Source organism: Balaenoptera ricei, chromosome 12 (assembly GCF_028023285.1).
Source record: "Balaenoptera ricei isolate mBalRic1 chromosome 12, mBalRic1.hap2, whole genome shotgun sequence".
NCBI lineage: Eukaryota > Metazoa > Chordata > Mammalia > Artiodactyla > Balaenopteridae > Balaenoptera > Balaenoptera ricei.
Window position 1 is genome coordinate 40731671 of NC_082650.1, and position 12413 is coordinate 40744083.

A 12413-nucleotide genomic window follows, 5' to 3' on the forward strand; every position below is an offset into this window, starting at 1 on the left:
GCCCTGTGGGTAGTTGGGGGCATAGGAGGGAGGCAGGGGAGATCAGGAGAGGCAGGTGGGAGGGACCTTCCCAGACCAGAGAAGCAGGAGAGGAGAGGAGGGCGTTTCCCCCTTTTTTTTTTCCTCTCTTTTTTTTTTTCTTTTCTTTTCCCTCCTCCTCTTTTTTACTATTATGGTACTGATGTACCTTCCAGTTGTTGATTCATCTATATTTTTGTTTTTATATTCTTTCTAACATATCTGTTAGTTTCCTGGTCTAATTTTATTTTTTACTTTGTTATTGTTCTCTTTTTTTCTTTTTCCATCCCATGCAGCTTGCAGGACCTTGGCTCATGAGCCAGGAGTCAGACTGAAGCTCCTGCAGTGGGAGCGCTGAGTCCAAACAACTGGACTAACAGAGAACCTCACACCCCAGGGGATATTCATTGGACTGAGGTCTCACGGAGGTCCTCATCTCAGTGCCAAGGACCAGTTCTACCCAGTAGCTTACAAACTCCAGTGTTGGAAGCCTCAGGCCAAACAACCAGTAATACAGGAAAACAATCACTCAGAAAAAAAAAAAAAAAGAGAGACAGCAAAAAAATATGACACAGATGAAGAATCAAAGTAAAAACCTACAAGACCAAATAAATGAGGAGGAAATAGGCAATCTATCTGAAAAAGAATTCAGAGTAATGATAGTAAAGAAGATCCAGAATCTCAGAAATAGAATGGAGGCACGGATTGAGAAAATACAAGAACTGTTTAACAAAGACCTAGAAGAACTAAAGAACAAACAGAGATGAACAACACAATAACTAAAATAAAAATACACTAGAAGGAATCAATAACAGAATAACTGAGGCAGAGGAACGAATAAGTGAGCTGGAGGACAAAATGGTGGAAATAAATGCTGAGGAGCAGAATACAAAAAAAAGAATGAAAAGAATTGAAGACAATATCAGAGACCTCTGGGACAACACTAAATGCACCAATATTCGAATTATAGGGGTCCCAGAAGAAGAAGAGAAAAAGAAAGGATCTGAAAAAATATTTGAAGAGATGATAGTCGAAAGCTTCCCTAACATGGGAAAGGAAATAGTCACCCAAGTCCAGGAAGCACAGTGAGTCCCATACAGGATAAACCCTAGGAAAAACACACAAAGACACATATTAAACTAACAAAAATTAAATTCAAAGAAAAATTAAAAGCAGCAAGGGAAAAACAAAAAATAACATAGAAAGGAATCCACATAAGGTTATCAGCTGATTTTTCAAAAGGAACTCTGCAGGCCAGAAGGGAGTGGCAGGATATACTTAAAGTGATGAAAGAGAAAACACTACAACCACGATTACTCTACCCAGCAAGGATCTCATTCAGATTCGATGGAGAAGTCAAAAGCTTTTCAGACAAGCAAAAGCTAAGAGAATTCAGCACCACCAAACCAGCTTTACAACAAATACTAATGAAACTTCTCTAGGTGGGAAACACAAGAGAAGAAAAAGACCCACAAAAACAAACCCAAATCAATTAAGAAAATGGTAATAGGAACATACATATCAATAATAACCTTGAATGTAACTGGACTAAATACCCCAACCAAAAGACACAGACTGGCTGAATGGATCTGAAAACAAGACCCATAAATATGCTGTCTACAAGAGACCCACTTCAGACCTAGGGACACATACAGACTGAAAGTGAGGGGATGGAAAAAGATACTCCATGCAAATGGAAATCAAAAGAAAGCTGGAGTAGCAATACTCATACCAGATAAAATACATTTAAAATAAAGAATGTTACAAGAGACAAGGAAGGACACTACATAATGATCAAGATATCAATCCAAGAAGAAGATATAACTATAGAAGTTTAAGCACCCAACATAGGACACCTCAATACATAAGGCCAATGCTAACAACCATGAAAGGAAAAATCAACAGTAACACAATAATAGTAGGGGATTTTAACACCCCACTTACACCAAAGGACAGATCATCCAAACAGAAAATAAATAAGGAAACACAAGCTTTAAATGACACAACAGACCAGATAGATTTAACGGATATTTATAGAACATTCCACCCCAAAGTGGCAGAATACACTTTCTTCTCAAGTGCACATGGAACATTCTCCAGGATAGATCACATCTTGGGTCACAAATCAAGCCTTAGAAAATTTAAGAAAATTGAAATCATATCAAGCATCTTTTTAAACCACAACGCCATGAAACAGGAAATCGATTACAGGAAAGAAACTGTAAAAAACACAAATACATGGAGACTTAACAGTGCACTACTAAATAACAAAGAGATCACTGAAGAAATAAAAGAAAAAAAATACATAGCAACAAATGACAATGAAAACACGATGACTGAAAACCTACGGGACACAGCAAAAGCAGTTCTAAGAAGGGACTTTATAACAATTCAATCTCACCTCAAGAAACAAGAAAAATCTCAAATAAACACTCTAACTCTACATGTAAAACAACTAGAGAAAGAAGAACAAAGAAAACCCAAACCAGTAGAAGGAAATAAATCAGAAAAATCAGAGCAGAAATAAATGAAATAGAAACAAAGAAAACAATAGCAAAGATCAATAAAACTAAAATCTGGTTCTTTGAGAAGATAAACAAAATTGATAAACCCTTAGCCAGACTCATCAAGAAAAAAAGGGAGAGGACGCAAATCAATAAAATTAGAAATGAGAAAGGAAAATCAGAACTGACACTGCAGAAATACAAAGGATTATAAGAGACTACTACAAGCAACTATATACCAATAAAATGGACAACCACGAAGAAGTGGACAAATTCTTGGAAAGGTACAATTTTCCAAGACTGAACCAGGAAGAATTAGAAAATATAAACAGACCTATCACAAGTAATGAAATTGAAACCATAATTGAAAGTCTTCCAACAAACAAAAGTCCAGGACCAGATGGCTTCACAGGTGAATTCTATCAAACATTTAGAGAAGAGCTAACACCAACCCTTCTCAAACTCTTCCAAAAAATTGCAAAGGGAGAAACTCTCAAATTCATTCTACAAAGCCATGGTCACCCTGATACCAAAACCAGAAAAAGATATCACAAAAAAAGAAAACTGTAGACCAATATCACTGATGAAAATAGATGCAAAAATCCTGAACGAAATATTAGCAAACAGAATCCAACAGCACATTAAAAGGATCATACACCATGATCAAGTGGAATTTATCCCAGGGATGCAAGGATTCTTCAATACACACAAATAAATCAATGTGACACACCACATTAACAAATTAAGGAATAAAATCCTTATGATCATCTCAATAGATGCAGAAAAAGCTTTTGAAAAAGTTCAACACCATTTATGATAAAAACTCTCCAGAAAGTGGGCATAGAGGGAACCTACCTCAACATAATAAAGGCCATATATGACAAACCCACAGCAAGCATCATACTCAATGATGAAAAACTGAAAGCATTTCCACTAAGATAAGGAACAAGGCAAGGATGTCCACTCTTGCCACTATTATTCAACATAGTTTTGGAAGTCATAGCCACAGCAATCAGAGAAGAAAAAGAAATAAAAGGAATACAAATTGGAAAAGAAGAAGTAAAACTGTCACTGTTTGCCGATGACATGAAAATACATAGAAAATCCTAAAGATACCACAAGAAAATTACTAGAACAATTCAATGAATTTGGTAAGGTTGCAGGATACAAAATTATTGCACAGAAATCTCTGTAATTCCTATAAACCAATAATGAAAAATCAAAAAGAGAAATGAAGGAAACACTCCCATTTACCGTTGCAACAAAAAGAATAAAACACCTAGGAATAAACCTGCCTAAGGAGGCAAAAGACTTGTACTCAGAAAACTATTAAACACTGATGAAAGAAATCAAAGATGACATAAATAGATGGAGAAATATACCATGTTCTTGGATTGCAAGATTCAATATTGTGAAAATGACTATACTACCCAAAGCAATCTACAGATTTAATGCAACCCCTATCAAGTTACCAATGGCATTCTTCACAGAATTAGAACAAAAACTCTTAACAATTCATATGGAAACACAAAAGACCCCAAATAGCCAAAGCAATTTTCAGAAAGAAAAACAGAGTTGGAGGAATCAGGCTCACGACTTCAAAATACACCACAAAGCTACAGTAATCAAGACAGTATGGTACTGGCAGAAAAACAGAACTATAGATCAATGGAACAGGATAGAAAGCCCAGAGATAAACCCACGCATCTACGGTCAACTAATCTATGACAAAGGAGGCAAGGACATACAATGGAGAAAAGACAGTCTCTTCAATAAGTGGTTCTGGGAAAACTGGACAGCTACATCTAAAAGAATGAAATTAGAACACTCCCGAACACCATACACAAAAATAAACTCAAAATGGATTAGAGACCTGAATGTAAGACCGGACACTATAAAACTCTTAGAGGAAAACATAGGAAGAACACTTTGACATAAATCACAGCAAGATCTTTTTTGATCCACCTCCTAGAGTAATGGAAATAAAAGCAAAAATAAACAAATGGGACCTAATGAAACTTAAAAGCTTTTGCACAGCAAAGGAAACTACAAACAAGACGGAAAGGCAACCTTGTTGCTTTTAATAAATTTTCTTTGCCTTTAATTTTTGTCAGCTTGATTACTATGTGTCTTGGCATGTTTCTTCTCTGGGTTTATCCTGCATGGGACTCTCTGCATTTCCTGGACTTGGGTGGCTATTTCCTTTCCCATGTTAGGGAAGTTTTCAACAATAATCTCTTCAAATATTTTCTCAGACCCTTTCTCTCTCTCTTCTCCTTCTGGGACCCCTATAATGTGAATGTTGGTGTGTTTAATGTTGTCACAGAGGTCTCTTAGGCTGTCTTCATTTCTTTTCATTCTTTTTTCTTTATTCTCTTCTGTGGCAGTGAATTCCACCATTCTGTCTTCCAGGTCACTTATCCATTCTTCTTCCTCAGTTATTCTGTTATTGATTCCTTCTAGTGTATTTTTCATTTCAGTTATTGTATTATTCATCTCTGTTTGTTTGTTCTTTAATTCTTCTAGGTCTTTGTTAAACATTTCTTGCATCTTCTCGATCTTTGCCTCCTTTCTTTTTTCCGAGGTCCTGGAACATCTTCATTATCATTATTTTGAAGTCTTTTTCTGGAAGGTTGCCTATCTCCACTTCTTTTAGTTGTTTTTCTGGGGTTTTATCATGTTCCTTCATCTGGTACATAGTCCTCTGCCTTTTCATTTTGTCTGTCTTTCTGTGGATGTGATTTTCCTTCCACAGGCTGCAGAATTGTAGCTCTTCCTGCTTTTGCTGTCTGCCCTCTGGTGGATGAGGCTATCTAAGAAGCTTGTGCAAGCTTCCTGATGGGAGGGACTGATGGTAGGTAGAGCTGGGTGTTGCTCTGGTGGGCAGAGCTCAGTAAAATTTTAATCTGCTTGTCTACTGATGGGTGGGGCTGGGTTCCCTCCCTGTTGGTTGTTTGATCTAAGGTGACCCAGCACTGGAGCTTACCTGGCTCTTTGGTGGGGCTAATGGCAGACTCTGGGACAGCTAATGCCATGGAGCACTTCCCAGAACTTATGCTGCCAGTGACCTTGTCCTCATGGTGAGATACAGCCACCCCTCACCTCTGCAGGAGACCCTCCAATACTAGCAGGTAGGTCTGATTCAGTCTCCTATGGGGTCACTGCTCCTTCCTCTGAGTCCTGACGTGCACACTACTTTGTGTGTGCCGTCCAAGAGTGGAGTCTCCGTTTCCCTCAGTCCTGTTGAAGTCCTGCAATCAAATCCCTCAAGCCTTCAAAGTCTGATTCTCTAGGAATTCCTCCTCCTGTTGCCGGTCCCCCAGGTTGGGAAGCCTGACGTGGGGCTCAGAACTTTCACTCCAGTAGGTGGACTTCTGTGGTATAAGTGTTCTCCAGTTTGTGAGTCACCCACCCAGCAATTTTGGGATTTTATTTTATTGTGATTTCGCCCCTCCTACCATCTCATTGCGGCTTCTGCTTTGTCTTTGGATGTGGGGTATCTCTTTTGGTGAGTTCCAGTGTCTTCTTTTCGATGACTCTTCAGCAGTTAGTTGTGATTCCGGTGCTCTCGCAAGAGGGAGTGACAGCACGTCCTTGTACTCTGCCATCTTGAACCAATCTCCTATGACATATTTTTATTCTTATTTTAAAAAAAAGAAAAGGCATCTTAGTTTATGTTCTCCCCAAAGCAGAGCTTCCGACAAGGTCATAGTGGCAAAGCATTTATTTGGCAGAAAGTAGGAGTGTGGTAGCATGGAGACTGAGACAGGGAAAGAAGAATAGACTACAGATAATACGGTGTGTGATGATAGCTGCTGTTGTGAGTGATGGGACTCAAGTTCACCACAGTCTCCTAAAAAGCATGCAGAAAGCATCCTTCCCTCACCCACAATTCTCCATATGAGAAGAATAGTTTTATTTAAAACTCAAATGGAAGAATAAATAGGCAGGAGTAAACAATAAAGATAGGAAAAAGAACAATGACGGAGAAATTGCTTTACTAGATATTAAACTTTGCTATAAAGCCACTGCAATCAAATCAGTAAGCTATTGGTATGAGAAGATATAACTATTATATATAATAGATAAAACATTCAGAAATAGATACAGGATATACAGAAAATTAACATATTATAATCATGGTATATGAATTAATTGTGTAAAGGATTATTTAATAAATGATGTTAACATAATGGGTTATATCCATCTAAAAAAAAATAAAAAGGACCTCCCTCTCATCTCATATATAAAACTAAATTCAAGATGGATTAAAGGTCTAGGGAGTTCCCTGGTGGTCTAGTGGGTAAGACTCCATGCTCCCAATGCAGGCGGCCAGGGTTTGACCCGTGATCAGTAACTAGATCCTGTATACATGCCTCAACTAAGAAGTCCACATGCCGCAACGAAGACCCAGCACAGTCCAAAATCAATAAATAAATAAATAAATATTTTTTAAAAGCTTGATTAAAAGTCTAAATGTTAAAACAAAGACAATAAAAATATTAGACAAAATTATAGAAAAAAATTTATACAAAGTGGCCAGGAGGATCTTTCTAAGCATGACACAAAGAAAAAGTAGACATTTTTTTAACTCAAAATTAAAAACATGTTTTATGGTAAATGATATCCCAAATAAGTTTAGTTTTTAAATTTATTTTTATTTTTTTATTTTTAAATTTTGGCTGCACTGTGCAGCATGTGGGATCTTAGTTCCCAGACCAGGGATGGAACCTGTGACCCCTGCAGTGGAAATGTGGAGTCCTAACCACTGGACCATCAGGGAACTCCCCCAGATAAGTTTAAAAGATAAAGAATGTGTGTGGGGGAAAATAGTAATAGTAGTAATCATAATAGCAACTAACATTTAACTAGCATTTGCCATGAACCAGGCCCTGTTCTAAGTGCTTTATATATATTAAATCATTTAATTCTCACAATAATGTTTTGCCGTAGCCATGTTATTAACCCCATGTTATATATGACATAGAGGAATAACACTCCTAAATAAAAATGTCTCCAAACTTGTTAGGAAAAAACACAGACAATCGAATAGAAAAAGAATGGGGGGCTTCCCTGGTGGTGCAGTGGTTAAGAATCTGCCTGCGGATGCAGGGGACATGGGTTTGATCCCTGGCCCAGGAAGAGCCCACATGCCGCAGAGCAACTAAGCCCATGTGCCACAACAACTGAGCCTGCGCTCTAGAGTTTGCAAGCCACAACTACTGAGCCCACGTGCCACAACTACTGAAGCCCGTGTGCCTAGAGGCTGTGCTCCGCAACAAGAGAAGCCCCCACAATGAGAAGTCTGCACACTGCAATGAAGAGTAGCCCCTGCTCACTGCAACTAGAGAAAAGCCCACACGCAGCAACAAAGACCCAATGCAGCCAAAAATAAGTAAATAAAAAAAAGAATGGGCACAGATTATGAATGGAAAAACCACTAAGAGGAAAACCAAATGATAAATAAATATATGAAAAGATACTCAAACTCACTATTAGTCAAGGACATGGAAATTAAAGCAAACAAGATGGCATTTTTCATTCATCAAATAGGTAAAACTCTAAAAGAAAGACATCTAGCTTGGTGAGGGTATAATGAAAGAGTTACTATCATACATTGTTAGTTGGAATGTTAATTCCCAACTTTTTGGAACGTAAACTTAGAAAATTTATTTAAAGTAGCAATACCTATACACCACAGAGAAACTATAGAAATAAAAGCATGAGTGTAGCAGAATATCTATAAGAGCTATTTATTAAATTATAGAGGGTAAAAACTGAAAACAACCTGAATAGGATCCATAAAGTTATAGCTGAATAAACTCTAGTATTCCCATACATGGAATTTTGTGGCATTATGTAGAGAGTTGACACTGTATATTTATGTGGGAGAATGCTCATGTGTGATACAACATGCAGTGATAAATTCAAACTCCAGAGTAATGTACATAATGTGGTTCATTAAAAAGAAACCTATATATGTGTTTTTATGACATGAAGAATGGTCTGAAGGGTACACACTTGACTGTTAGTAGTGCAGAATAGAGGAGCAGTGTGATAATTAACTTTATATGTCTCTGTGTTAGTTCCCCAGTCACAATAGGTATGTGATTCTTTCATCATTAAAGAGTCACATATTATATTAAAAGTTGTTTAACATTTTACGTTATTTTGGTAAGAGCACTTAAATATATGTTAAAGCAGAGAAGGCTGCCAGCACTTGCAGAAGAACCATAAATTCAAAAAGATACACACAGTGAGATTTGAACTTTTTTCTAATAAACTTTTGTTTTCATTTTTTAAAATTGAAGTATAGTTGATGTACAATATTACCTAAGTTACAGGTATGCAACATAGTGATTCACAATTTTTAAGTTATATTCCATTTATAGTTACTACAAAATACTGGTTATATTCCTTGCATTGTATAATATATCCTTGTAGCTTATTTATTTTATACATAATAGTTTGTACCTAAGAGGTAAGAATCCTCTACCCTTATCTTGCTCCTCCCCTCTTCCCTCTCCCCACCAGTAACCACTAGTTTGTTTTCTATATTTGTGAGTCTGTTTCTTTTTTGTTATATTCACTAGTTTTTTTTATTTTTTAGATTCCACATATAAGTGATATCATACAGTATTTGTCTTTCTCTGTCTGACTTATTTCACTTAGCATAATACACTCCAAGTCCATCCATGTTGTTGCAGATGGCAAAATTTCATTCTTTTTTATGACTGAATAGTATTGCATTGTGTGTATACACATGCACACACACACACAATGTCTTCTTTATCCATTCTTCTGTTAATAGACACTTAGGTTGCTTCCATATCTTGGCAATTGTAAATAATGCTGCTATGAACACTGGGGTGCATGTATCTTTCCAAATGAATGTTTTCATTTTTTTTGAATATATATTCAGGAGTGGAATTGCTGGATTAATAAACTTTATTTTTTAGAAGAGTTTTAGAATTACAAAACAATTGCAAAGATAGTACAGAGAATTACCACATACTCTTCACCCAGTTTCCCATATTATTAACATCTTACATTAGTATGGTACATTTATTACAATTAACGAACCAATATTGATATATTACTATTAACAAAAGTCTATATATATGTAAAGTCTTCATTGAGATTTTCTGTGTTTTTACCAAATGTCCTTTTATTGTTCCAGGGTCTCATTCAGGATACCACATTATATTTAGTTGTCATATTTTCTTAAGCTCTTCTTGGCTGTGGCAGTTTCTCAGACTTGTTTTTGATGACCCTGACAGTTTTAAAGAGTATTGCTTAGGTATTTTTTAGAATGTCCCTCAATTATGGTTTTTTTGATATTTTTCTCACTATTAGATGGATATTGTGGGTTTTGAGAGGAAGACTACAGAGTTAAAGCGCTGTTTTCATTGCATCATATCAAGGGTATATACCATTAACATGACTTAAACTACTGATGTTGATCTTGATAACCTGGTTGAGCCAGTGTCTGTCAGGTTTCTCCACAGTAAAGTTACTCTTTTCTTTCTCTCTTTCCATACTGTAATTTTTGGAAGGCTGTCACTACGAACAGCCCACACTTGAGTGGGAGTCATGCTCTCTCTCCTTGAGGGCAGAGTATCTGCATAAATTATGTGGAATTCTTATGCATGAGAGATTTGTGTCTTCTCCCCCACTTATTTATTTATTCAATCACTAATTTACGTTATTATGAACTCACAGACATTTATTTATACTGTGTTATAATCCAACACTATTTTATCACTCAAATTGTGCCAATTTTGGCCATTGGGATATCTTTTAGTTGGCTTCTGTGTCCCTTTGACATACCCCATCATTGTAGGTTTTTGTTTTATTTTGAGCACTTCCTTACTTTCTGACACTATAAGATAATCCAGTACATGTTGTCTATTGCCTAAGCCAGTCCTAGAATCAGCCATTTATCCAACGATCTCTTGTTCCTTTTACTGGAGAAGGATCTTAGAAACCAGATCTGAGTGCTAGTTGTGCTCTTTGCTTTTGAGGTGTTATGGCTTCCAGGCCCTCTCAGCTGATACAGCAAGGAAATACCTATGTGTATACTGACCTGTGAATATATACATATCTAATAAATATTTCTATATGTAACCATCTGTATCTATATTAAGCTAAACATGAGTTCATACTGATACCTCCAACTTTAATCCACTACCACATGGATCATTCTAGCCTCCTCTACTTATTCGTAAACTCTCACTCCAGCAGTGAGACACTGGCTCTCACCACTTGCCATCTATTTACTTAATTTTTCAATTCTAACATAATGGATAGCAGTATTAAAACTGTTAACCTATACCACTGTGGAGAAAAAACTTTATCAACTAGAGTGAATTGCTTATGTACATTTTTTTTTTGCCTTTAGTTTTACAAACTCCAGATATTTGCAAAGTTCTCAGGTCAGCACATTTTCCCCTCACCCTCTCGTATACTGTTCCTGCCCTTTGCCTGAAGTGGGATTCTTTAATTTTCCAGATGGTTTGGAGTCTCAGAGGTGGGAGTGAATGACAAACGACATGCCGAACACCTACAGTGGAGCTTCTACCAGCAGGATTGGGTTAATGTCAGAAGGCGTGAAGGTGTTCCAAGCCCTTTTATTACTTTCCTCAGGGAAGAAATTGTGGGCCCGTGGTTAGACCCACTCATAATCCTCACACCTCATTTGGGGCACTAAGAGCAAGTTTCTCCTTACCCTTCACAGAAACAGAAAGAACAAGACTGATACCTAAACCAAGCTGTTATGAGCTGAGGATTTACACACTGCAAGAAATTCTCTTTCCTAGCAGAGATAGCAGCCTATTTTCTAGGAAAGGGCCATAGATATTGATACTTCTCTGAGTAAGAACAATAGACAAAAATCATCGTTCCTTAAGTTCACCTACATCCTACGTGGAGGAAAGAAATCATTACCTGGTGGTGGCAGATATTTCAAGTTCTGCAAATGAGATTTTTCTGAGGGTCTCCCGTAAGACGTTCATCTCTTTGCACTAAAAAGATCACTCATACACACACAAAAAATTACAAAATATTTTCAGAGTCAACTAAATAACGTTGTGGATGAACTCATCCACACAAAGAAAAGTTCTTGGGTTTTCAATTCCACATTTAGGGAGTCCTTTGGAAAAACACAATAGGATGGTTTAGAAATCAGTCTAGTCTAGGTGATTCTGGGAACACCCTCTTAGAGTGCTAGTAATGTTCTCACCATTCTCAAAACAGTCCCTTAAGTACTACATTTTGAAGTGACTTAGGTTGTTGTTCTATGAGAAAGTTGTTTTCTAGGCAATTTCCTATAGAAGTGGCAATTTTCTTTCAACTACAGAGGATGATCCTGTTAAAGCCTCAGTATAAGTCATCCTCAGGAAAATTATTTATTGAGATGGTGAAGGAAATGTTGCTCCATAGCTACCCCATCATGATTGTTACATGGTGATCATTGGATAGATTTCTTCATAGATTGACCCTTTTAGTACCTTGCTGGGACCATTTCCCGTGCATTACTTTTTAAGGTGACCATGAACTTTAATGGATATGTCTGTGTCCCTAGGGTTCACACCCATCAGCCCTATTATGTCCCTAGAGCAACAATGGATAAATCTGATAAAACTTTCTCAGGAAGCAACCAGATTCAACAATAGGATTTATATCTATTAGTTTTGCCAAATACATATCATATATATTAAATAAGTTACAGTATATAACATATAATTATCTATCAATCTGATTCAGCAATATGACATATCTATTAGTGTTGTCAAATATATATGGTATATATTAAATAATTTACAGTATACAATATATAGTTATTTCTCCATCAATCTATTTATCATTACTCTCTGCAGACAGCCTCCATTG